The sequence below is a fragment of the Condylura cristata genome, unplaced genomic scaffold (assembly GCF_000260355.1).
Source record: "Condylura cristata isolate star-nosed mole 26May11 unplaced genomic scaffold, ConCri1.0 scaffold00006, whole genome shotgun sequence".
NCBI classification, from domain to species: domain Eukaryota; kingdom Metazoa; phylum Chordata; class Mammalia; order Eulipotyphla; family Talpidae; genus Condylura; species Condylura cristata.
The window spans coordinates 50,351,974-50,365,330 of NW_004567107.1; the positions used below are offsets into that span (position 1 = coordinate 50,351,974).

General features: G+C 41.6%; 1 protein-coding gene across 1 annotated transcript in view; it reads right to left on the reverse strand.

The window, feature by feature from the left end:
• The window catches only part of FREM1 (FRAS1 related extracellular matrix 1), a 150,189-nt gene extending 137,525 nt beyond the window's left edge, over window positions 1-12,664 (reverse strand). Inside the window, exon 1 of the mRNA XM_004677672.1 lies at window positions 12,334-12,664. The gene's annotated coding sequence lies outside the window, so the exon portion shown is untranslated. The remainder of the gene's footprint in view (window positions 1-12,333) is intronic.
• Between the last annotated feature and the right edge of the window lie 693 nt (window positions 12,665-13,357).

Below are 13,357 nucleotides of genomic sequence, written 5' to 3' on the forward strand. Positions count from 1 at the left end.
TTAAGAATAATAGTAATAATAAAAAGAGGGAAAAAAGTTGTTTTGCAAATTGTTTAGATGTGAGACATGTAGTTACCAACAGCACAATAACCAGACTAGCTGACAAGTACAGTTCAAAGGGTTGTCTCAGGCATTCCACATTTCTGGTAAACCCACACTAACATATCCTGTCTTTTAAAGTTCTAACCAAAGGGGTTGGGACTCCTTTACTCGGTCTTACTCAGTTCCACACAGCAAATTCCAAAGTAGGTTCATGTTGTCACGGTCCTTCAGGGACTCCGGGTGCTACCTTCACAGACAGAATGGTGTGCCCTGAGCTTTAAAGTATGGGAGTTCACCCACTGTCTCCCATTGCCTAAGGTCAAGTACAGGCTGCATTAGAGACTTCACCCCTGTGGCTTCAGATTTATACTACTGTCCTGGAAAGATACAAACACCCATTGTGTGGCTAAGATGGGTGTGCAGTAGTGAGGAGAACGGGAACTGCGCCAAGATGAGAGAGCTGTTCTAATGTCACCTCTATGTCCTTTATGTCTGACTTCACGTTAGGATCCCTCAAGCACCACACCTAGGGTTTCGGGTGTGTTTTATTTAATCATCTGAATTTAAAAGTTCTCCTGGTGATTCTTAAGAGCCACCAGGATTGAGAATCACTGCTGTAAACAGCTGTGCAGAACTTAGGCTACCTGTGGGGCTGGGTGGGAATGGAGAGAAAAGTATGAGAAGGTCCAAGGGACCATGTGGAAGGCTACAGGTACTTTGTGGTGGGTGTAGGAACATATATCTGAAAAGCTGTGAGCCTGTAATACTGAATTATGTAAAGTGTTATAACAAATATTACCTCTATAAAAAAAAATTGTAACTTGGGCACTAAAGCTTGGGGTGGGAAGGAAGTGGAGAGACTAGGTTAAGGATGAGAACTAGAAAGCTGGCACCAGGAAATCCTGAAATCAAGACTCAAGTTGGAGGTGACTGAGAGAGGGATGAGGAAGAGAAGGCAGTGGGATGACCTCAGACAGAGCAAAGCAAGACACCTCAAGTATGGAGCTAAGGTGGACATCCTTTCCTGACAGCCTAGCCAAGAGATCGATTCCTAGAAAGTGTGAGAGGTAAAGATCCAGGTAGATGCTTCTAGAAATAGTATAATTTTTAGAGGAAGCAAGGTATAAAATAAAGGAATTAACACTATTTAACTAGTAAACTTGTGTACTCCCTCTAGTCGCCTTTGCATTTTACCTTATCCCCTGCTGAAAATCTCTAAAGCAAATATAAATACATATATGGTAATACCTTTTAGCTAGTAGTAAGTTTTATTACTCACAAGGCTCATATTTTTCCATGATTTTTTTCAGAGTATGATCTTCAAGATATAACAGAAGTGGTCATTTGGGTTTTGGCAGGAAGCAATAAATCCTTCCAAAATTACCATCAAGTCAATATTGATCAGCTCAAAAAGAGACTGAAAAATATCTGCTTCCTCATCTGCTGTAGAGCGGAAACATTCAAACCTTCTGCTCTGCTCTGCAAATGAGGATTTTTCACATCACTCCAAAATTTAATTCCCCTTTGTGTTCCTTATGTACCAGTTACTTCTTGTCAAGACTTCAATGAAACAATGAGGATTAGCTCATGCCTCTTGTTATACTTTTTAACACTGTCTTGAACCTACTGGTTCAAGCCCAAGTCACTTGAAGCCCATTTTACTACCTCTGGCCTTCTGCTTGGAACAAACAATTTGGCCTTTTCTGCTCAAGAACAAAACACATACACAAAATCAATCTTTTGTAAGAAAAAGAAAAGGAGTGAACCCCATTTTTAAAATAAGAATTCTCTTTCACGTAATGCATGACATTACATCCTACATTTTAGTTCACACACATCTTTATAGGCAAATCTCAATAAAAAGTTTTGAATTAAGGATAAGATGCTTTAAAGTAACTATCCACTATTTGAACACTTTAATGACTAAAAAGAATTGAACCTACAACATGTTACTTAAGTCTTCTCAGCCTTGATTTCATCATCTGTACAGTGAAGATAATATTAATTTCACAAGGCTTTTGAAAAGATAACTTTTGTTAGTTTTTTGTTAAAGATTTATTTATTCATATGGAACGGGGTACAGGCCAGAGATGTGGAGGGTGAGAGGAACAGAGAAGGGACAAAACAGGCAGATCGACGAAGTACACTGCTGAGGGGAGCAGCGGGCGGGTCAGGAGAGGTCTGCCACGCCATGTGGTCACCTCCAGGGCAGGCGGGAATAGAACTCATGCGAAAGTGTCTTTAGCTTCTTAGTGCTGTGCTGTAACCCGCTGCACCACCAGGGAGGGCCAGTTTTGTTACATTTAATAAAGAAACTCCACTGTCCTCACATCATGGGCATCCGTGATACACCAGGTGATTGTCTTAATGTCTTAAGTGTTGTCTGAAAAAGTTTGAAATTCTAGGTCTTAAAAGCCTGAAGTCTTAAATTTTAGATCTTAAAGTTCTAACTTGGGATTTTTCTGATGAGACGAAAATCCAAACATGATAGATGCAATCATTGAGCTGCCTATAATTTTAAGTCAGCTGTGCAACACTGTAGATATAAGAACTGGGGTACAGGCCAGAGGTGTGGGGGGGGTGAGCAGAACAGGTGGATTTACTGAAATACACTGCTGAGGAGAGCTGCAGGCTAAACAGGAGAGATGGCTGCGAATGGCTTCATAATGCTGAGATTTAACCCCTTGAGCCACCAGGGAGGCCCCAACATTCATAGTTCTTAATGTAAATGGGGGAAGAGCTATCTGAGGACCCCAGAGTGCTCTTACCAATGAATCCTATGATTTCCTTGCATTAAAGGGAGCTAACAACAAAGAAATTTATAAAGCCACAGATCAGAAAGTATCTTCTTATTGGGAGTAGAGACCAACAATTCTGAATAAAGCAGTTCTGCAACAATCACTGAGTGACACTGATATGACCATCACAATGAATCTGTAATACAAGTGGTACTCACTACACACTGTTCCCTCCTAACCCTGCCAAATCAGCACCACACAGGAAAACAGGTTTTATCTGGATTGCTGAAAGTACAAAACTATGCCTGAGGAGGTATTCCTGTCGATGAATCCTGAAGCTAAACTCTAACTTTAGAGTGAATTATAAATTAATTTTTAAATGTGGGTTTCTGAGGCTACAGGTTATATTGTAGTGCCTTTCATTGTAGTAATGTCTCAAGAATTTCAAAGATCAGTTAACACCAGGAAGAGAACTTAACTTGGTGGGTGGCATGGTGTTAATGACTGAATTTTGTTCCCTCTAAAATTATATTGTTGAAATTCTAACCCTCTCTGAATTTGGCTATATTTATAGTTTCTTTAGTGAGGTAATTAGCCTAAATTAGGTCATTTGTGAGGAGCCTTAATCCCATATGCTGTTGTCCTTATAAAAAGAGGAAGCCAGGTGGGGAGGGAGCATCATAGACAATGGTGGAGGAATGTGGGAGTTTTGGTTACAGTAACAGCACCCAAGCAGTAACAGCACCGGAAGGGGGAGCCTATAATCCCAAAATACAAAAACAGTGCAAACCAATTTTTAAATTGGCTTACCCATAATAATCAAAACTGCATGGTACTGGAAAAAGAACAGACATACAGACCAGTGGATTTGGATAGGAAACCCAGATATAAACCCACAGGTTTATGGACAGCTAATTTTTGACAAAGGGGCAAAGAAGATACAATGGAACAAAGAAAGTTTGTTCAGTAAATGGTGCTGGGAAAACTGGGAAGCTACATGCAAAAAATGAAACTAGATCACTACCTCTCACCATACACAAAAATCAACTGGAAGTGGATTAAAGACCTAGACATAAGAACGGAAACCTTAAAATTCCTGGAAGCAAAGCTGGGCCAAAAATTGCACAACATACACTTCAGCGACATCTTTAAAGATAGAGCACTCAATGCAACGATAGTGAAGGCAAAGATAAATAGATGAGCTTCTGTACAGCAAAAGAGACATTAAAAACAAACAAACAGACAGACATCCCACTGACTGGGAAAAAAAATTCTCACACAAAACTAGCAATAAAGGATTGATCACAAAGATATACAAAGAACTGATGAAACTCAACAAAAATAAACAACCCCATCCAAAAATGGGCAAACGAGCTAAAAAGACACTTCTCCAAAGAGGAAATGAAGATGGCCAAGAAGCATATGAAAAAATGTTCAACATCACTTGTAATAAGCGAGATGCAAATTAAAACCACAATGAGATACCACCTCACCCCAGTGAGAATGGCACATCTTCAAACAACTAGCAACAACAAATGTTGACAAGGATGTGGAGAAAAAAGGACTCTCCTGCACTGCTGGTGGGAATGCAAACTAGTACAACCACTATGTTAAACTGTTTGGAGATTCCTCAAACTGCTAAACATGGAGCTTCCCTATGACCCAGCAATCCCACTCCTATGTATCTACCCAAAAGACACAAAAACACTGATTCAAAAAGACACCTGCACCCCCCCTGTTTACTGCTGCTTTATTCATAATTGGAAAGACATGGAAACAGCCCAAATGCCCAAAAATGGATGACTGGATTTAAAAGATGTGATACATATACACAATGGAATATTACTCAACAACCAAAAAAAAAAAAAAACACATGTCTTTTGCAGCAACATGGAGCTGGAAAAGATCATGCTTAGTGAAATAAGCCAGAAAGAAAAGGAGAAATACTGGATGGTTTCTCCTCTCATAGCAGGAATATAACGGAATAGGCAAGAAAATGATGAACAGCTATATACACCAGAGACATTGGGGGAGGGGGGAATGGGGTCAAAACCAGTGGGGGAGGGAAATGCACTGGACTATGGTGATGGCACATGGGTGATTTGATGACTGGAAACCTTAGGGGATTGCAGCTGAGATGGAAAAATACACAAAAGTATGTAAAAATAAACTATTACAATTTTTTTTAATTACAAAAAAAAATGCATGGTGTCTCATCCAGAACTATTGCATATCAGAGAATGAGGAGATGAACTACACTGACATAGGGTTCACAGGAGTCCTGTTTTCTTAAGAACAGGAAAAATAGTGAAAGGAGAATAGGGCCCTCCCTGGTAGCCCAACAGGTTATATAACGCAGCACTGTGACGCTAACCAGCACTGTGAAGCTAACCCCAGTGGCTTCAGCAGGAGTTTGATACCCGACCAGGGAGCTAACCCACATGGCATAGCAGACCACTCCTGTCTCACCCACTGCTCCCCTCAGCAGTATATATCACCATGTGCCTGTTCTGCTCCCCACTCTGTCTCTGATGAATTCTCTCACTGCTCCTGTACCTCTGGCTACACCCAGTTCTATATTCATAAATAAATAAATCTTTACAAAATAAATAAGTAAAAGGAGAATAAAGAAAGGTAAATAAAAGAAGAGACAAACAAGAGAAAAGACACACGTGGCCACATACTGAAATGACCCCTGGGATGCTGAGCCCATGGCACCAGAGTCGTCACCACATCTCAACTACTTCTGTAACAGGATGGCCCCTAGGAAAAGGGGTAGTTCCAGATTCCCTGCCCCACCCAGAAGGAGGGTGGAGCTGAGCAGAGAAAAAGAGAAGAGAAGGAAGCCGGATGGAGAACAAGAAGGAGACCTGAAGAAGCCACATGGAGCAGCAAGCATGTGATGAAGAAACCGTGCTTGTTTCCTGACCCTGGACTGGTTAAGGCAGATGTGGGTGAGAGATCTGTAGGGAGGTGACTATGGCAGTGTTTATATTGAATTTGATTTTGCTCTTTTCCTCCCAGATTTGTCTGGCCATTTCTGACCCTTTTCCATGGGTCCGGCCAGAAGGTGCTTTAGTCTTGTGGCGGGCTTTTAGGCCTTGCTTTGGGCCAATCCCTTTTGGGTTGACTTTTACCCACGAGGGAATGGGTAACTTTGGGTGTTTGATTTAGAAGTTATATTCTTTGTGTTCTGTATTATATATTTACTGTATTAAAGTCCCTTTTCATTAAAGTTTTATATGTTTTGTCTTGACGTTGTGGATGGCAGAACTCACTTAGAGCAGGCAGGATTGGGGCTTCAGGGGTTCCCTCTCCCCCTGTCCTGTAAAACTTCCTGTATGTAACATGACAAGGAATTCATGTTTGAGGGGGTACTTGATATTTCAGAAATGTGATTGAGAATATTCATCCTCAACTTTGGGGTATCTGCCTTTTTGAGCCCCATCTCTGTTCGTGTTGTTTTTATTATCACTTTGATCAGCAGACTTTAATCAGAAGCCAGAAGTCGAGTCTGCAATATGACAGCTGCTCTTCCAGGGCTACTTAGATTTGAATGCTGATTCTGCCACTTGCTGGCACGGTCTTGGTCAAATTAAGTTCTCTTGGTCTCAGCTTTCTCATCAGTTAATAGGGATTAAAACACCAACCTGAAGCTTTGTTGTAAGAATCAAATGAAGGAATATAGAGAAGCACCAGCCAATAGTGGGTATTCAATAAATACTGGTGTCCTGACTGCTACCGGTGATGTCATGAACTTCAGGAACACTACCATCAGCTGTTCTCTTTCCTCTTCCCCACCAAAGGTCTCATCTTCGCCAACCATCCTATCTCCTTGGAGTATTGCCTCTACCCACTCTACATCTTTGTGTTCCCTAAAAGGACCACTGGGTTTCAATTGCCCCCCAGCTACTGAAACAGGTGTCTCGAAGGCTGGAGGGACCTACTAACTGATATATCCAATAGAAGTTTTCTCAGACTATCTTCCCCAGTTTCTGTCACTTCCCATAGTGACCTCCATTCACATTTTCTGGATAGTTGCTTCTCCTCTGGCTTATGTGGCTCAACAGACTCCTGATTTTCTTTCTCCCTCATCAATACCCCTCCCCTTTTATTGATCCTTTGTTCCCTTTGCACCCTCCTTTCTCTCCTGTTTTGGTCATTGTACCATTAAAGTTGTGGCATTTCTTAAAAAGTGACTTAAGTGGCCCTCCCTGGTGGCTCAGCGGGTTAAAACACAGCACTAAGAAGTGAAAGCCACTTCAGCATGAGTTCGATCCCTGGCCCTGGAGGTGACCATATGGCGTGGCAGACCTCTCCAGACCCGACCGCTGCTCCCCTCAGCAGTGTACTTCATCAGCCTGCCTGTTCTGCTCTCCCCACTGTGTCTCTGGTGAAACCTCTCACCACCCCTGCACCTCTGGCCTGTACCCCAGTTCTGGATGCATAAATAAATTTTTTTAAAAAACTGACTTAAGCTGACTTCTCACTCCATATCCACTCACATGGCCTTCAGTTATCACCTCTAGGATGATGTATCTCCCCCTCCATAGGTCACACTCAGTGACCTGCTGGATAATGCCTACCCCCTATGCCCCTGCTCATGTCTGTCTGGAGTGTCTTTACCACCATCCTTATTAAAATTCTTATCACATATTAATGTCTCATGAAATTCCCCTGCAACATGCCCTAAGACCTAGTCATTCTGTTTGGAAGTATTCCCTTCCTGCGATTTTAAGAGACTAATTTATTTAAAACCACCACAAGTAATTTGTCATATCTCACCTAAGATATGGTCATTTATCTATGTACTTTGAAGGCAGAAAGACAAAACGGTCTGTTGCATGGACTGTGCATTCAACATATGTATCAATAAATGAAATAATCAAGTACAGCTGAACAGTGCCTCTAGCATTCTAGTCAGAACAAATACTAACAACATCTATTGATGTTTTTCAGATACCCCTATTTGGGTATTTCTGCGAACCTGAGTTATAGAGATATGTCTTACCCATTGATTTCTCTTTAAAAAAGAGAAAATAAGAGAATACTGTTGCATATGTGAAACCTGTATAATGTTATAAACCAAGTTATTCAATAAAACATGTTTAAGAAGGAACTTAAGTAGCATTACAATGCAATGTTAAATTTAAAAAAGGATATAAGAGATTAGGGGCACCATTTATCTTAAAACAAGCATTTTAAGGTGTCCCGTAGCTCTGTTTTGCCTTCCTCTGGTTAAACAAGTTTCCTATTCCTAAACAAAGACATAGAAGACAAGTTTATCCAATTCATCAACAGCACAAATCCAAGAGGGCTAACCCTCATCACTGAGGACATAATCAGGCTGGGATGATGGACTGAAGCCAGTGAGTTGGCTTTTAACGAACACAGTGTGCTACATTTCCAAAATCAATTGCATATGTTCGGGAAAGACCAGACCAACTTTGGTAGTAATTATGAAGAAAGTAGGCTGTCTTCAAATATTTGGAGAAATGACTATATAGTTCCAGTACAGAGAACTATAGGAGAATGGGTAGAATCTCAGTTTACTTTTAGAAAGAACTTTCCTTCAGAATTGTTCAGTTATGGGTAGAGTGAGGGATAGGCACTGGAAAGGAACCTTGTCTCAGAGGTGCCTTCTGGGATCACACTGGATTTCTTTCCTTCCTTAAATTAGCTACTTCCCCTGACAATCCTTAATGTGTTAGGCCGAAGCCATTCCACCTGCCATGAATGCCCTTTTTAGAACCCCCAACTTGTCTGACTGAATTACTGTCTCAATCTCCTAAAACGGTCTTATCTGCTCTTACAGATTTCTGCAATACACAGCTAAGCACGCAATGCATAACTAAAACTATTGATCTATTGATAGTCATTTTTCCATGTCTGTCTATAAATTCCTTGAAGATAACAGCCATGACTGCCCTGCTCACTTAAGCATCTCCAGTCCTATTCACTGGGGCTAGCACAGGGAAGCTCAAGAAACCCTACCTGAGTGACTGAGGCAAACACTGGTCTACAGGGAAAACTTCAGGAGAAAGAGACACAGAGAGAGATAAAGAGGAGAAACATCTGTGGTTGGCTATGTATTTCCGTTGGTGATGGTCCATAAGCTGAGCATGGTATAATCCCAGAGTTTCAAAATTTCAAACACTGTCCCCTGACTGTGTTCCTTACTACAAAAGGACAAAATCTTGAGAAAAGCAAAGTGATTCCTTGCTTTATATTTATCTGAAGCAGCTATTAGAATATCCAGTTCTGGATGGTCAGGAAGAAATAAGGACAGAATTTTCACATCTTCCCAGTCTCTCCTACTTGTGTTGCTAATCTTTGAACTCAAGAATCTGCTTCATGCTTCTACTCATTTGGATGATGTTCATCTGGTCATTTTGATCCTTTCTGGAATTCTTGTAACTTCAAAATGGTTTTGACTTAAAATTTACAAATAAGGACTGTGTGTGCCTGTGTGTGTGTGTGTGTTAATGAAAAATGTAGCTCTTGGGACAAATATCCACAGCACTGAGACAAGCACTTGTTCATTTATTTTAAGGGAAGAATGCAGGGAACATTTGTAAGAAGGGAGCAACAGATAACACTTGACAGAAGGCAGAGACAGGATCCCAGGGAGGTGGAACACCCAAGGAAAGGACTGTTATCTGCCCCCACCTCCAAGGAAGCTAGATAGGAAAGTTAGGAGGATAAAGTTAAGAATGATATACAATCCTAGCAGCCTCTCCATGGTGCACACAAGGAATGTTTTTAACATCATATCAGCAACCCCACAAAGGGCAGAGATAAGAGGAAAACTGAAGATTATTTCCCCCGGTCCTTTAAACTTACCAATGAAAGCCCAAGAATATTTTGTCAAAACAGCTTTACTTTTTGAGATCTCTGTAGTCTGTCCTTCAGTAGGAAGTTTCCTACCCAAATAAAATTTCTTCAGACAGCTGCAGGCTACATTTGTCAAGAAAACACATAGATCACAGCTGTATTTTCCTATCTTGATGGCCAAGTTTTAGAGCCCTTTGAAATGTTGCTCCAGTCGCTGCAGTAAGAGCAGCTACTGCACAGGCAAAATGTAAGATTTCATTAGGGAGCTGTTTTCCCCCCACCCCCAGTGCCTCAAAGGTCCCTGAATGAGCCTCTCTCACCTAGTAGCACAAAAGCTATTAAATCTCTTGAATGAAAGGGTCAGGTTGCAAGCTGTGCAAGTAAGGAAGTCATTTCTGTTCAGACCACCCAGCTCTCCAAAGGGGCAGCAGCACCAGATTCAGACAAGATTAAAGGCTGTGATCCTATGTAACCCGTCCCAGAGAAACAGCCTCTCTAGGGTCCAACAGGATCCCATTGTGAACAATGTGTGCTCTGAAAAAGTGGCCTTTGGCCTCTGTGCCAGAGATTTTAGTTCTTGTGAAACAAAATTTAATTATTATTTTTTTTATTTTGAAGAACAGCTGTTAGTCAAATCCTTGGACATGTTTTCAGCACAAACACTAATAAAGCTCCCCTGCCTGTTATATGAGTTTAGGAGACTGAAGCCTATTGACCTATGTCAAAACATCAAAGCCAGAAAACATATCCAAAATCTTTTATGTCAAACTTTTCATTTTAATGAAAGAGGACGTGAAGCTCAGAAAGACGACATGGCTCGCCCAGGCTGCTCAACAAACGCTAAGATTTGAAGCAGCCTGAAGACAGGGATCCTCTCCATACCTTTCACATCAGTTGTTTTGGAGTCCTTGGGAAATTATCAGTGAGCCTGGCATGTAGCACCTCCCCGTCTCACCCCACCCCAATAATTGGAATGAGGAGAAGGAAAAAAGGAAGAGGTGCTGATAACCACACCTTTTTTCTTTTTAGTATAAGTATGCAATACCACAAGATGTCTTTGGGAGGAGGATGGAACTGAGTTCTTACTTTCATGTGTTGTCAAAAGAGTACCTTAACAAGCTAGAACCATCACTTCCTGTTTCTCTCAATCCTTCTGGGTTCATTAATCCAAACTCAACTTCTAGGAATGAGACAGTTCCTGAGGAGTTCCAAGAATTCCAGTTCAGTTCAGGCCAACTCAACCTAGCCAGTCCCCAAGAGCAGAGCGTTCCCAGGAGACTGATGCCGAATTAAGAACAGCCTCAGGTTTTAAGTTTCAAAGACAAACATCACTTGGCAATGCAGCAACAAGTTAGATCTTACAGCCCAAAATCTGGGGGCAGAAGAACATAATGTCCGGTACCTTCACTAATTATTTTCTCATAAAAATAAAAAGGCAGAAGAGGAAAGCGGGAGGGGATGAGGTTGATGGGAAAGCCATCAACTCTCCCAGTTGAAAAGTCCTGGTTTGTCAGTCAATCATGCAAAAGCTTGTTGCACACAATTTATGTTCAATGCCACTCAAACCCGTTTATTCTTGAGATGTGAGATTTAATATTAACCAAGGACGTGAGAGGAATTTAATGGCAAAAGACAATGTAGAGCAACACTTATTCAAGTATTATATCATCGGCATCAGAATCACCTGGGTAAGTTCCAGGTGGCACCCCAGATTTAAAATCTTCTGGGAGGGTGCTATGCTTAAGCATAGGCCTTGCATGAAGCACTCAGGTGGTCCCAGGGCACAAAGAGTTTTGAAAAACAATGGAGAGAAAGAGCAAAGGTAATTAACATTTTCCTGGGTTAGCTCAAGGCTCAGGCTACATCAAGAAGCAATTCCTCAAATGCTAACTGGAACTGGGAATTGGCTGTATCAGTTTTACAAAGCAGGCCTGAAAAGGTTAATCTCTCCAGCAAGATTCCCAGGCCATAAACTCCAACCAGTTGCCGGAAATGCTCTTTTTAAGCTTTGTAATTCACGCCAAGCAACAAGACTGAATGCAATAGCAAAAAACAGCAGGAACAAAAATTAAATGCCTTGGAAATTACTTCTGTGATCCAGATGAAAACTAAAAGAAACTATTTGCTGCAACACCAAAGTTTTTGGAGCAAATCTGGGTAATAAACAACAACAAAAAAACTTAAATTTCGGTCCAAGACTTCAGAACAATATGATTTTTTTGCCTCTAGCACTTTTTCCTGTCCACAAGTACAGCTTTTGAAAATATACATCCAAATATAACTGAAGTCCACGATCTAGAAATTGTCTTGTCCAAATTACTGTATCTGTATGCCAGGAGAATATAACATCTTGTTAGTTTTTGTACCTTTTCCATTCTACTAAATTGAAGAGAAACATGATTTCGGGGTGGGGGGAGCCTAGAAAATTTAAAGTTGGTTACTTTACTGGTGAGTGCCGCTGGGCAAGATTCGGAAGAAACTTATACATTTGTGATAAGAAAATAAATCCCATTTTTCTCATATGCTTGTTTTTTCAACACGGCACACTGCCCCTTTCAGAGTTTACAAGAGAATTAAACTTTTGCATGCTGACTCTGCATACGATTCTTGCACCGTTCTTTGGAATTAATGCTACCACCATAAAAACAACCTCTGGGGCATTGTGCTAACAGAACATTCACAGTCAAGATGAGAGGAAGTACATAAAGCAGATACTTACAGGTAGTGGTTTTCCTTTCCAAGCCAAAAAAGCTAGAAACCCTTGGCCCGGGCGGGCGGGATAAGAGTCACTGACCCAGTAATCTCTGGTTTAAAGGGCTTTGAGAGGAAGCGGGAGGAAAAACAACCCAGGGAAGGAAAGAGAGCTGAAATTCCAGTCTTTCAGGTCAGCTGAGTTTTAGCTTTCTTTGTACCAAAAAATCCATTAACCCTCCCCACAAGAAAATATAGAATCAAGTTCACATACACAGTCCACTCTCTTTGCTGGTCTTCTCCAAGGCTGCTGCTGCTGCCGCTCTGAAAACTTACCGATTGCCAAGCCTCAGGACTCCCTCTGGGAAGGGCATGATAAAGGATGCCTGCGACTGTTTGCTGGGAGCCGACCTCCCTGGCAGAGAGCCACAGCTCGTCCAGTCCCTTCTGCTGGTTGGGTCCGCAGGGACAAAACTGAGCTTTTGTTAATAAGGTCGGTTGCGTCTCTCCCTAGCTTCCTTTCTCACTATTAGTTATGTACTAACTGATCTGCCACTGGCTGAGTCAAAGCTGCTTCTCCTGCCTGCAGCACACACACACACACACACACACACACACACTGCTTATAGTCACCCTAACATGCCACACACAGCTATGCACAGGCCAGACACACACGCAGGGCCCTGTGTGCACGTGCAGGCGTACGTATCCACACACAAATGCCTCCTCAGGGCTCACACACTCATGCGTGTGCAAATCCACATGTACCACATAGAGGTACGCACATGTGCTCACAGCCACCCCCCCCCCACACACACACACTCACTCTTTTTCTGAACCTTCAAACTCTTCAAACACACTTTTTTACTTACTCTCTTTTCCTTTGAACAAACTTCCATCCTGACAGGTTTTTATGTAAGTTCACACTAGATGTCCAGCATTCAAAAGAAAGGAAGAAGGGGCATGGCATGGACCGGCCCCCTTTAAAGGAAAAGCTAAGCAATTTGAAGATACAATTTCTCAAGCACCACCTTAGTGCTTCCATTTATAAG